A 13,512-nucleotide genomic window follows, 5' to 3' on the forward strand; every position below is an offset into this window, starting at 1 on the left:
ACCGGATACAAAAAAACACGGTAAATACCCAAGCTGAATCGGGCGATTCTCAGATAAGCCAAAAGAATTCGGTTTATCCGGGTTCGGCTCTTTCCCGCGTTCTTGCAAGGAGAAAGCTCTCCTTGGTGCAACCTACCTTGCCCGGACAGCCTAACAAGGGGGAGGAAGGGGGGATTTAACTCCCAGACAATGGCTAGACCTCAGAGAAGAGTATTCTTTGGCCAATCACAGAAGCTGGATTCTCCATTCAAACTTTTCTGTGTTTTGGCCAAAGGCTATACTACCTGGTCTCTGTCTACTGGCTGTTGCTCACTGAGGGAGAGAGTTTGTTCTGGTACAAAAATCTTGGCTTTTGCTCCTGCTGACTCATCCTGAGTTGACCTGGTGGATTATAGCCTGCTGCTTCCATTGGATTATTTCCTGCCTGCTACCTGGAGGAGAAGAGAAGACATCTAACAGTTTGAGATCATATCGTTTTATTTCATTTGGGGCTTTCCCCCCCCCCCCAAACTTGGCAGCATGCAAGCAAGGGGAGGGGTTTATGGGACTGAATTTATATTGATTTCAACACTTTGTAGTTGTTATTGCTCGTAACTGCTTAAATTCCTGTTTAATTCCTTTTTAATTCCTCTTTAAAAGTGTTAAAGTTTAATTTGGTTCCTGTTTAAGTCTTGACTTTTTGGTTTCGTTCTCTGTGTATGGGGGAAGCCATTTTACTTGGCTGCTGGTAGGTTTGTGTATCCTTATTGCATGCCTGGTTGTTGTTGTCAGGTTTAGCACTGTGCATCGGATTGGCTTGATTGGCACCACATCTGGGCTGGCAGCAGTGCCCCCAGACCTCCAGCTACCTGGCATGATGTGGCTGGACGTGGGTTTTGTGGGGTGTGTGCCGCCAAAGCATGCCTGGGTGCTGCTGTGTCCAGCCTCCACTGTGTGCATAGTGTAGGTTTGGTAAGGGATGGCAAAAGAGCCCCCACTTTGGATTTTGTTCTGGTGTCTTGTGTTTTGGGTTTTTTTGTGAAGAGTCTCAGCTGGAATAGATTTCTCCATGTGGTTTGTTGTGCTGCTAGGTTGTTGTGCTTCTAGGTAGCTAGTTTGTGATGCTAGGTTGTCTGGTGGTTGTGTAGGGCTTGGCTGGCTTGCTTGAATTAGTTGTTATGAAAGGAGAAAATGGGCTGGGAAAATTTCCCACCCATGTTAGCCTATGGGGTTTTTTGTTTGCGAAGCTCCTGGGGGGGCATTTTTGTAGATAGAGATCCCAAATTTTCAGGATAGCTGGAAGGGTCTCTCCTTGAAAGAACCTCAAAGTTTGGTGAAGATTGAGTCAGAGGTTCCGATGTTATGGGGTCTGGAAGAGGTTGCCCCCTTCCTCCATTGGAAACCAATGCAAACACGTTGCAATGCAAACACTTTGCATTGGTCCCAATGGAGGAAGGGGGCAACCTCTTCCAGACCCCATAAAATCCAACCCCCTGACCCAATCTTCAGAACAGATTGCTGGACTTGATGGGCCTTGGTCTGATCCACCATGGCTTTTCTTATGTTCATTCACATGCTGCACAGATGACCCTTGTCCAGCCTATCAAGACTATTAAGGGATCAACAGTGATTTTGCATTCAGGAACAACCAAACATACTGTTGGCAGAGTGATTAACACAGCAAAGGTGTACAATCTGCTTAAAGTGTAGATAGATTAACTAACTACATACTAGATAGTAACAATCAGAGACAGAGATACTTTCCTTACTACACAACTAGCTGAGAGCAGAGTGTCAGAGTGACTTCCGAGAAGATGAAGGATATTGGCCTAAGAATATCAGTCTGGGGACAAGAAAGGACACTTAAAAGTCCTGTTCCCATTATCCTGTCTAATTGCCCACTTGCTGCACACTGCAGTTCTTCTCTATCTTTGTACACAACACATTGCTTATTCCATCACATACTTCACCTCATTTTCATATTTTGAAGGAAACCTTCCTGGATTGTAGAAACACAAAAGAAAATACTAAAAGAGAAAGGTAATGTAGCTGAACAGACAGGGAAGAGTTCTGTTAATTTCCATAGGAGGAGAGGTCCACTTAGGGATGCCAGCCCCTCCCCCCCCCAAAATGACAGCTCATCTCCAGACTGCAGAGACCAGTTCCCCTGAAGAAAATGGATGCTTTGGAGGGTGGCATTGTGCCCCACTGAGGTCCCTGTTCTCCCCAGGCTCCACCCCAAATCTCCAGAAGTTTCCCAACCTGGATCTGCTAATCCTGCCCTCCATCCTATACCTGTGGTAGGGTTGCCAGGTCCCTCTTCACCACTGGCAGGTGGTTTTGGGGACGGAGCCTTAGGAGGGCGGGACTTCAATGCCATAGAGTCCAATTGCAAAAGAGGCCATTTTCTCCAGGTGATCTGATCTCTATCAGCTAGAGATCAGTTGTAATAGCAGGAAATCTGCTACCACTTGGAGGTTGGCAACCCTAACCGATGGCCAGGGGTGACCTGGCAACCCTAAGTCCACTGTATCCTTCCCAAGATGTATTACAAGCAGGAGAGGGATTGTGTGAGATAACAAACAAAAAGGAGGACTGTCTTAGTAATTTTACACTCTGTTATTTAATGGTTTCTGTTTAGGACAGAAAACTAGATTTGTGACATCAACTTGAAGGCCTACACCTCTGCTTTTATACCCAATAGTACAGCCCTTAAACCATTTGTTTTAATGTTGTTGCATACTCCACACTTTCCTGTGCAGTGTCCTGTTTCTCAATCGAAAGTACCTTATTCAGAAGCCTGTTAACACTTTTTTGGGACTTCGGGCGGCAATGATTTACCCCCTGCCATTCAGGCTTTTCAGACAAATGTTTTTTCCATCATTACTGTATGGTGTACCCCTGGCAATAAATGATCATCATGATTCCCCTTAGTTTCTTTCTTGTGCTCAGTATAAAATCTGCCAATGTGTGTTTCTGGTCCAGCTATACGACTAGAATTTGCTAAACCATCCTTGGAGGCTAAAGCATGGATAACGACATTCCGTTTTAGATTTAAAATCTTCTATTCTCTTGAAGGGTGTTATCTGCATCATCTTGCTAATGATGTTTTTTGAAGCACATGGGCAAAATTGGTTGATAGTAAGTTACAGAAAATGGGTTTTCCTATTGAGTCTCTTAAGCAAATGGATTACACCTCTTTATGTAAACTAATTAAATCTAGCGTGCTGCTTTTTGACAAACGGAGCACGTGCCGCAGAGCCCAGAGCGTTTGCTCCTTGTATTATTTGGGTCTTTCAATCCCAAAGACTTTACCAGCATATTGTAAGCGCCTATCAGTCCCTAAATACCATTTTTTTTTCTAAAGCCAGATTAAATGTGCTACTGCTAGGGAAACCATTAGGCAGGTTTGCAGGGAGGAGGAGGAGGAGAAGAGTTGGTTTTTATATGCTGACTTTCTCTGCTACTTAAGGAAGAATCAAACCAGTTTATAATCACCTTCCCTTCCTCACACCCTGTGAGGTAGGTGGGGCTGAGAGTGTGTGACTAGCCCAAGGTCACCCAGCTGGCTTCTTGTGTAGGAGTGGGGCTTTGTGATTGCAAATCTGGATAATTAGACACAATGTGACACTTCTTTATTGACTGCAGCAAATATGCTACTGCTCGGCGTAAAGTGGATCACAATGTACATTCAAAAATGGACCCCAGCTCCAGAGGTGGCGATTGTAGCTAAATTGTTCGCTGATGTTGATCCTCATGTGATTCTTGCAGTGGCAAAATTCCTGTCTATGGCATTCAATAATAACAATGATGTAACTATATCCTTTATAATTAGGTAGCTTCTTCCCTATCTTTGCTTATGACCAAATAAAGAAATGAGAGAAAGAAAGGAAAAAAGCTTGTTACACTGGCAGATGAAGTGGATGGTTTTCTAGACCCTGTTCCATCTCCCCCTGCCCTATGGTCATAATTACTATGGTCATTGCAACAAAGGAGACTTTTCTGTGTGCTATCCTCATGTTGCTGGAGCAAGCAAATGGGAGTAAAGCAGGTGTGGGAGTAAAGGAAGTGGTAATACCACAGGTGTGGTTTGCATTGTGTGGACATAAACAAGTGGTACTACAAAGGGCATGGTTTGTGCTTCGTTTGATTTGGCTGTTTGATTCTGGTGCTTGGCACTGGTGGGAGGTTCAACCACGAGCAAGTTAAGGCTTGTTTTGTCTAGTGTGTATTTCCCTCCTAGTGTCTGCTGATTAAGGTGAGTCACCTGACTTGAGTCACCTGTCTTGGTTGGGGGTGGGGTCTGCAGTTACACAGCTGTATAAATAGCATCGCAAAACTAGTGAGCTTGTGACCTGGAGTAAGAGGAGCAAACAGAGTTTTGTGTGAGAGTTTGGCAGGGGAGTGCAGGAAAAGTTGAGCCACTTCCAATATGGATCGAAGCAACATGGCTGTTGAGGGAGCTGAGGTAGTGACCTACCTGCTGCCCTCCCTCAGCTGTTGGCTCCAAACCCAGGGACTCCCACAGAGTTACTCTAGACTTGGGCTGGAGATCTCCTTCTGAACTCAAAGGCACCACCACTTCTGGTGGAGCACCCATTGTTAATTGCAAGCTTGGTTCTGCCTCAACTACTTCCTCCTCATCTGAAGAGGCTTCTGCATTCCCCAACTCCACAACTCCTGGGAGGCCCACAACACAAATGTGATTTTGGGCTGCATCAACAGAAGCATAGTGTCCAGATCATGCAAAGTGATGGTATCGCTTTACTCTGCTTTGGTTAGACTTCACTTGGTGTACTGTGTTGAGTTTTGGGTACCACAGTTTAAGAAGGATGTTGACAAGCTGGAATGTGTCCAGAGGAGGGTGAGGGGTCTGAAAACCAATGAGGAAAGGTTGAAGGAGCTTGGTATATTTAACCTGGAGAGGAGATGACTGAGAGGTTATATGATAGCCATCTTTAAGTATTTTAAGGGCTGTCATTTAGAGGACGGAGCAGAGTTGTTTTCTGTCACTCCAGAAGGTCACACCAGAACCAATGAACTGAAATTAAATCAAAAGAGTTTTTGGCTAAACATTAGGAAGAACTTCCTAACATTTAGAGAGGTTCCTGAGTGGAAAAGGCTTCCTCAAGAGGTGGTGGGCTCTCCTTCTCTGGAGGTTTTTAAGCAGAGGCTAGATGGCCATCTGACAGCAGTGCTGATTCTGTGAACTTAGGCAGATCATGCGAGGCAGGGGAAGAAGAGCTGAGTTAGTGCTCGGCTCTCATGGCCCTTTCTTACATGCTCAGGGTAATGCCAATTGTCACTTTGGGGTCAGGAGGGAATTTTTCTCCAGGCCAGATTTGCCCAGGGATCCTGGAGATTTTTTGCCTTCCTCTGGGCATAGAATGTGGGTCATGGGGGGAGTGGGGAGGAGATTGTTGTGAATTTCCTGCATTGTGCAGAGGGTTGATGACCTTTGAGGTCCCTTCCAGCTCTATGTTTCTATGCTTGCTTCAGCTTCGGTTTCTGGCATTCAAAACTGGGAAGAATATTGACCTCTACTTCACAGCCGTATGTATAATATGCCTGCCATTTCTTTGTTAGCATATGATCTTGTAGGGAGGTTTAGGGTACCCTGTCATGAAGCCACCATGATATTTATTGATTTGATTTATTTAAAACGTTTTAATGCTGCCTTTCCACGCGATCAGGGTCCCCAGTAGTACACATTCCTCCGACATGATTGTGCCCTGCCTGGATGCAATATTGGTGCTATGTGACTGGGTGGCGAGAACTGGCAGCTGACCTTTGCACCCATGAAGGGATGTTTGGTTGTGGTTTTATCCCTCCCACTGACTCCTTAAACACAAAATTCAACTACCCATCCAAACCCTTCAGTGTGGGCTGCTGAATACAAACTGACTCAGCTAGCTGCTGGCTCTGTGAATAAGAGACAGCATTACATCTCTTACTGAAGGTTTAGAATATTATTTTTTAAGGAACGCTGTGTTGTACCAGGCATCATCATCTGACTACAACAAGAAAGCTGCACTGTTTTCATTTCTTAAATACAGATCTCAGTTCCCTAAAAGATTTGTTTCAATAGCTTGGGGTAATGTGACCCATGGCTCATAAGTCTTGGCTCCTCAACAAGGTATAATAGCATTTAGTGAGCTCAGGGGGCCCTCTGTTTCTGTTTTGAATTGTCTATGTAAGAAATGAACTGAAACATATATCTGCTGCTGCTACAAAGACCCATTTCCAGGCTCTAAGATGACTGTTTTGTTTTTTACACAATATCAACAAGACATCAAGTTCCCTTGAGAACCCCAAAGGTCAATCGTTTGTCAAAATACCGGTGCTGTGTGTTTTGTCCTTGTCCTGGGCAGTCCCTTTCCCACACCAATTTAAAGCTCTGTTGGAAGTGTACCAGAAACTTCTCCATGGTATAAAATCATCTGGAATAATAATACCCTTTGAAGTGTTTGCAGGTTCTGTGGGTAACACATCTGGGAGATCCCTGTAGTGTTTCCTGATTAAATAAAGGTAAGCATGCAATGTTTTTGTAGGGGATAGGCCAAGAACTGAGTGTCATCAGATGTTTTTATAGCAGTACTCTACACATTCTACATGCCCCGTGGCGCAGAGTGGTAGGCTGCAGTCCAAGCCCTGCTCATTATCTGAGTTCGAACCCGACAGAAATCAGTTCCTGGTAGCCGGCTCAAGGTTGACTCAGCCTTTCATCCTTCCGAGGTCGGTAAAATGAGTACCCAGCTTGCTGGGGGTAACGTGTAGACAACTGGGGAAGGCAATGGCAAACCACCCTGTAAACATAGTTTGCCTAGTAAACGTTGGGATATGATGTCACCCCATTGGTCAGGAATGATCCAGTGCTTGCGCAAGGAATTACCTTTGCCTTTACTCTACACTATGCTTAATCTGAAACATGGGGATGACCACTTAACTGAGGGCTGGCTCACATACTCATAAAAAGGGGAAAGAAGAATGAATGTGAGTCACTACAATTCTTTTTTCTTCTTGGCTTTTGCTGAAATGTGTGAAATGGAAGCTGTCTGTCTCATATATGGTGAAGCTGTGAAGCCCAGTGATAATTTAGGCCTCATGTAACTTATTCACAGGCTCCATATGACTTCTAGAGCAAACTTCTCACAAAAAAAGCAGAAGTCTATTTGTGTATTTCTTTCCCTCTGGTAGGAGATATATGAACTGGTCCTGAAAGACAATGATGGGAGTTTTAAGACATTATGTCCCAGAGAAAGAGACCAAAACATTCTGAGTTTAAAATAACCCAGTGACCAGGATCCTCTAAATATAATGGTACACTCAAACTAATCAGGATTTTAAATGGCTTTATTTTAAAACCAGTCTTTCTGGATCTAACAGTCCAGTTTCAACTTGCATGTTAGTCGCTTTGCTTCACCTGCTGCTTTCCAGAAACTGTTGTGCGGTAGTTTCTTAACAAAAGAAAGTAACTTCTCACCTGTCAGTTCAGAGTCAGAGCAACATGCCTTCTCATCATAAACCACTGGAATCTTGCACTAGCCCAACAATCTGTTCAAAGGAGAAATATTGCTGTCTCCCCACAAATCCACCATCATATTGGATGATTAAAATAAGTTTTGATAGAACTCCCATTTTATTAAGCAACATCCAGTAAAAGCTAAGCAATTTTAAGTGCCACTGATTTCAATAGCAGACAATTAAGCAGATGCTATTTGTGATGTGTATCTGTGTATGCCTTTAAATGAGCCCTCACAAGATAGTTTCTGTTTCCTCCCTCAAGGCCTGTATGGGCGTCCGCAGAAATTAATTCTATGGGGGAGGCAAAGTCTTTGAATGATACCTGGGGCTTATTGACCTAACTGTAGTCTTTACCCCATTAGCAACACAACCCACAAATCAGACGCCATAATGTGGTGCTGAAAAGAAGCAATAAGAATAATACTGAGCTCTCCCTGAAGGTGATTTACTGTCCTTCAGTGTTACTCCTCTGAAGATGCCTGCCACAGCTGCTGGCGAAACGTCAAGAAAGAAAATACCAAGACCACGGTCACACAGCCCGGATAATCTACAAGAACCAGTGATTTACTGCATTGTATGAGATTATGCATTTCAGAAATAACCTGTAACAAAGTGCTTTTATTTTGCCATGTAACTATAATAGGGCAAGGCCCTAGAAAGACCGCCAACTTTCATTTGTCTTGCTCTGTAGCTATGATGCTAAGGATAATGCCTTTGTTTGTATTGCTAAGGATAATGCCTTTGTTTGTAAATACACAGTGGGATACTATGCTGGTACAGCCCTAGGATTGCCAGCTTTATCTTCTCAGCAGAATAGAGGGGAAAGCATTTTCATATCACTGATATAGGCTGACATCCCTAATGCGTATGCCTTTAAGTAAGCCCTCACAAACTACTTTATCTTTTCCCCATCAAGGCCTGTATGGGAAGGGCCTCACTTCTAGTTCTGTGTGTGTGGGTTGTAGTTACAAGTGTGCGTGAAGCAATAAAGAAGCTTAGCATTGAGGATGCCAGTCTCCTGTGTGCTATCTGGAGAGCTAAACTTAATCCTACACAACAGACTCCAGAAAATACTACTCTACTTTTCCTTTTGAAATCAGTGGCACTTAACTTTGGCTAGATTGTGCTCAGAATGCTTTTATTTACTTTTTAATTTAACTTCTCACATGAGTGGACAACATATTTGACAATAACTGCATTGGATATCTGCAATGAAGTGTTCATTATCTTTTACCTCTCTGATGTGGGAAGCTGAATTCAGTGCCAATTCAAAAGGCCTTAGGAATAGTGATTAAGCCCTATACCAGTTTATTTTAGAGATACCTTGGTGTGTCTCAAAGATCTATGAATAAGGAGGAATAATAACACTAAATCCAAAATGCTAATAAGCACTACACAGCATACACTATTATAAAGAACTACATATATATATTCAATGTACAAAATGTGATATAATTTGAACATAGCATATATATGTTATTAAATGTGATGCTTATACAATTCATTGCAAAACCATAGCACAGCACTACACATAACAAATAACAGAATATATTTTAAAACATGTGAACAACATCTGACAGCAATTCATTATTGTGGCCTGTTTAGAAGTTTCTTTATCAGAAGAGTGCAGAATTGGATTAAGATGAAATTTCTGTGGCTAGGTTTCCAGTCCCTGATTCTAATCAGCATAGCTGCTGAGTATTCTGGTTCACTCCCATAAGACTTAAACTCTAAACATTTGAAAACACCGCACAGTAGTGCAACTGTGAAGACAGAAGAACCATTTTGCTCTTGACACATCAGTATTATTCTCCATTGTGTGTGTCTTAAATTTTAGCTTTGGTAGTTTCCCAGAGGCCTAGCTCGCTCTGTCCTAACAAGCAACCCCTGCAGCTTGATCAGCTAACAGATCGAACCATCAAGGACACCAGCTCATACCACCTTAATTAGGTCAGCATATCTGTGGGAAGATGGGAGGGGATGAGATCACTCTTGTCTCCTGAGAACGTTATTCCAGCTTGAACCATCTAGAGACTTCCCCCTAGAGACTATTCTGATTGGGAGTTGCGGGTCATCTGAGAAGAGTCCACTTTGCCATAAGTTAGGCTATACCTCAGGGTGGTTATTGTGATTCTGACTTTTCTGTTCTACTTTCCTTTGCAATATTACAACTCCAGCAAGTTATTCTGTAGCCTGAGACTATGTCTTCATCGCTATTAAGAGCAGCAGCTATGTAACAGCTTTGAAAGTATATTGTATCGGGCTAAGACTTTATTATTTTCCTTGCCAGTGCGCCTTATGACTATGTAACCAGTTCTTCAATCTATTTTTGAATTTTTTAACTGTCAATAAAGCTTTTTTCAGCTTTTAAGGATTGTTGAGTTTACTGGCCTGGCCCAGAAACACTTCCACACATGCCAAATAATACACTTTCAATCCATTTTCAGTACATTTTAATGATTGTTTGCAAGTGGATTTTCACACAGTAAAATCCAGCTTCAAAGTGCATTGAAAGTGCATTATTTGGCACGTGTGAAAGTGCCCTTAGTTACTCTACAACCATGGCTGGGGCTCAGTTGTGACAGCAACAGAAAGTCATTACCTACCATACAGTTTGGGGGGAATCCTAAAGTGTCACAATGATGCAGTGACGTCACTGCCAGTTATTTACTGGAAGTGGCCCAATGTCATTCCCCTGTCCTCTCCCCCTCCCTCTCCCACTGGCTGCCAGCCAATGGGTGGCCACCCTAGTCCCTGCCCCAGACTGAGACTGCTGCATGTATCTTCCCCTACCCCCTACTCTGTGTATTGTCTAAACAATTGTCTCCCATAGCTGTGACTAGCAGTAACTATGTACATTGCAAACAGAAGGGGAGGGGCTTATAGATATTCTGGCAGTCCAGTACCATGCTATCAGTGGGATTCTATGCTGGTACAGCCCTAGGATTGCCAGCTCCAGGGAAATTTTGGGACAGTGCCTGGAGACAGTGGAGTTTTGAGGGAGGAGTTCATCCAGGATGTAATATAATTCTAAGACTTCTGTTTCTCCTAGCCTCTATCATATACTCTATAATCCACCCTCTGAAGCTGCCATTTCCTTCAGAGGAACTTATTTCTGTAGTCTGGAATTCTATTGTAACATCAGGAGAATTCGAGGCTCCACCTTGAGGTTGGTAAACCCTATGATCCTCCAGTGCAGGTGACGGACACAAGAAACACAACTGTAATCTGAGGTAACCACCAGCCACACCACATTAATCTGTGCTGCGGTTGACCAAACTCCTCTGATGTCTGCTGCCTTGAAAGATCAGAGCCCCAAGGGGCAGCCCAACCAGATAGTGCAGGCACAGTTCCACCGCAGCTTCTCACAACTGATGGATGAACACATGAAGCTGCCTTCTACTGAATCAGACCCTTGGTCCATCAAAGTCAGTATTGTCTACTCAGGCGGGCTCTGGTGTGATCACTCTGCAGTCTGAGCCTTGGGAACATGTGCTTTAGTCACTAATTTGCTCTCTGCAGAATGGCCACAGGGTGCCAACTAGTGCCCCCGATGCCATGCTCGTGTTGGGGCATTAGGAGAGGACTGTAAGCTCTTTAATATTAATATGTCGAGCAGTTGACAAAAATAAGAATTTCCAGAAACGTACTCCCACCACTATTGAGCTGCCTTTAATCAACACCTCCTACAAGTAGTTAATTTCTGGGCATTCCCCTAGCACCTACAGTAAAGTGCCCTCTATTATATCCTGGCCATTAAGGATAACTGACTTGCGGCTGTTTTAAGTAATGGCTGTTTGATAGGCATAATTAAAATGTAGCATTTTTATTTAATCTTTCAAGATGCGTGTTTTATTAGCTTAAAGCATATTACTCCAGAAAATGTCCTAGGGGTTCACCATGCTGTTATGCCGTTCAACTTAAGGTCTCTGACTGTTCAGTGACAGTGTGTGGGAGACTTACATAAGCAGCTCTGAGCCTCTTCACTTAAGTATAATAAATAAGAATAATATACTTTTGTATCATAGACCCCATTCAACTACTAAGGTTCATAGAAAGAAATAGCAATGCACATGACATTCATTCCAGACAGCCTCACTAAATCTGGCTAAATGGCCTATATAGCACAGCGTCCAGGACTTGCAGCTGTTGTACAAATTACACAGAGTGGTACAGAGTAGTAGATTGAGACGACAGAACTCTGGATCGTGTTGCTTCAGGCTGCAGGTAGGCTGCTATAGCCTAGAAGCTCACTGCAGGTCGTAAGTTAACATATCAGAAAGAGGAATACTTGCTGGAGTTCTTTGGATGCCCCATTGCTATGTGGCAACTTCTATTGGTCTCCCTTTGTTCTGTTCTGTCTGTCTGTCTGTCTGTCTGTCTATATCCTTTCAACTGGAGATGCCCCAGGAATGAACATGAATCTTAGAGCCTCTGCTTTATCACTGAGCCACAGTCCCTTCTGAAACAATTCTGGCCTGTTCACTTTTCCAGTCAACTTACACTTTTATTTTCCTCATAGTTTCCTTTTCCAAAGTCTTTCTCGCCTGTCCATTAATTGAATATGATATTTGGGGCCAAAATTATGTATTTTCATCAAGCCTAGTAGAGATCTATTTTAAGTGAGGGCAATGTAAGGCATTACTGAAAATACGGTTTCCAAACGTATTAGGAAATCCCCCTTGATAAGCCTCACTACATTAATGGAAGCTGCATTGTATTATTCTCACACAGCTCCCATTCATTTCAGTGCTGCTTACTCAGGAAGAAGCCTGGTTTGCACCCAAGGTTAGTGACATCAGTACATTAAGAGTGTGTCATTATTTTCAGCTGTAACTGTTGCACATAGGTTATATAAAATCCAAAGTAAATAAAACATGCCCTGATTTACAAAGTAATATGCTTTGTTTTGAAATGGACAAATGTCTTCTGATATTCATTGCTACTATACAACTTGAAATGTTTGATTTGTTCGTGCTGTCTTTGCACTAATCCTTAATGCCCACTATTTTCTTTCCTTTTTGAAAGGGATAGTGTTATTTCTGACTATACACAGCCCTGTTGAGTTTGCAAGCCCACAGATGCGTTTCAAGGTCTCAAAGGATAATAATTAGATTGGCAGTGTGTTAGTACGATAAGAGTCATTCAACTCACTTTTATATTTGTAATTGTGTTTATTGCTAAGCCAATAAACATTTAATATCAAAACAAACACAAATATCAAAACAAACAAGCTCTTCTCTCCCCCCCCCCCATTTTCTAAGGGAAACCTTGGATTTGCATGGGGGGGATACAGTTGTCTTTGTGCATTTACAGAGAGCTATGACCAACCAAAGAAAGAAAAGAACACCCAACAGGCAAGAGAGAATGAAAGATATATGTACTGGAAGGTAGATGCAACGTGAAGTAACAAAGGGCAAACTGACCCAAACGAGCTTGAGCAGAAAGACGCTGAAGTATGCACTGTCAAGGAGAGCTTCTGAACTGAGAATTTTTGGTAAGCTGACTGGAAAACGTGGTTTGTCATAGTGATTCTGGAGCTCCAGGCAAAACTTGAGGATGGACACCCAGAATTATTCAGGCAGGGGGAGGGGGGCAATCACCAGTAGAGCAGTGGGGGGCCCCATGCTACAATTAACCACCCACCCCACACACAGCTTGAGTGTCAGGAACCATGAGGGAGCAGGAGCTGTATAGCAGACAAGGGGTCCCCACTGCCCTACAGCTGATTGCCCTCCCTCCTGCCTGATTCTCAGTCATTGTGAGGACCAGCGAAGGCTGTGGGGGCTATGAGGGACTGGGTGAGGCGGCTGGATGCAGGGTGGTGGGGGCTCCCAGTGCAGGGTCTGGGGCAGCTGCCCTAAATGCCCCAAGGCTTAGACTGCCCCAGCGTAAAAACACATATCTCAAGACCTGCAGGAGGAAAAGATACTTGGAGGAGACTCTTGGTCATCTGAAGAGGAAAAATGGCAGGCAGGGAACGCTTAAAACTCCCTTCCCTCCATTACT

General features: G+C 43.4%; 1 protein-coding gene across 1 annotated transcript in view; it reads left to right on the plus strand.

Moving 5' to 3' along the window:
- The window catches only part of GLP1R (glucagon like peptide 1 receptor), a 133,703-nt gene that overhangs the window by 752 nt on the left and 119,439 nt on the right, over positions 1 to 13,512 (plus strand). The window lies entirely within an intron of this gene.

Source organism: Euleptes europaea, chromosome 7, assembly GCF_029931775.1.
Source record: "Euleptes europaea isolate rEulEur1 chromosome 7, rEulEur1.hap1, whole genome shotgun sequence".
Lineage (NCBI taxonomy): Eukaryota > Metazoa > Chordata > Lepidosauria > Squamata > Sphaerodactylidae > Euleptes > Euleptes europaea.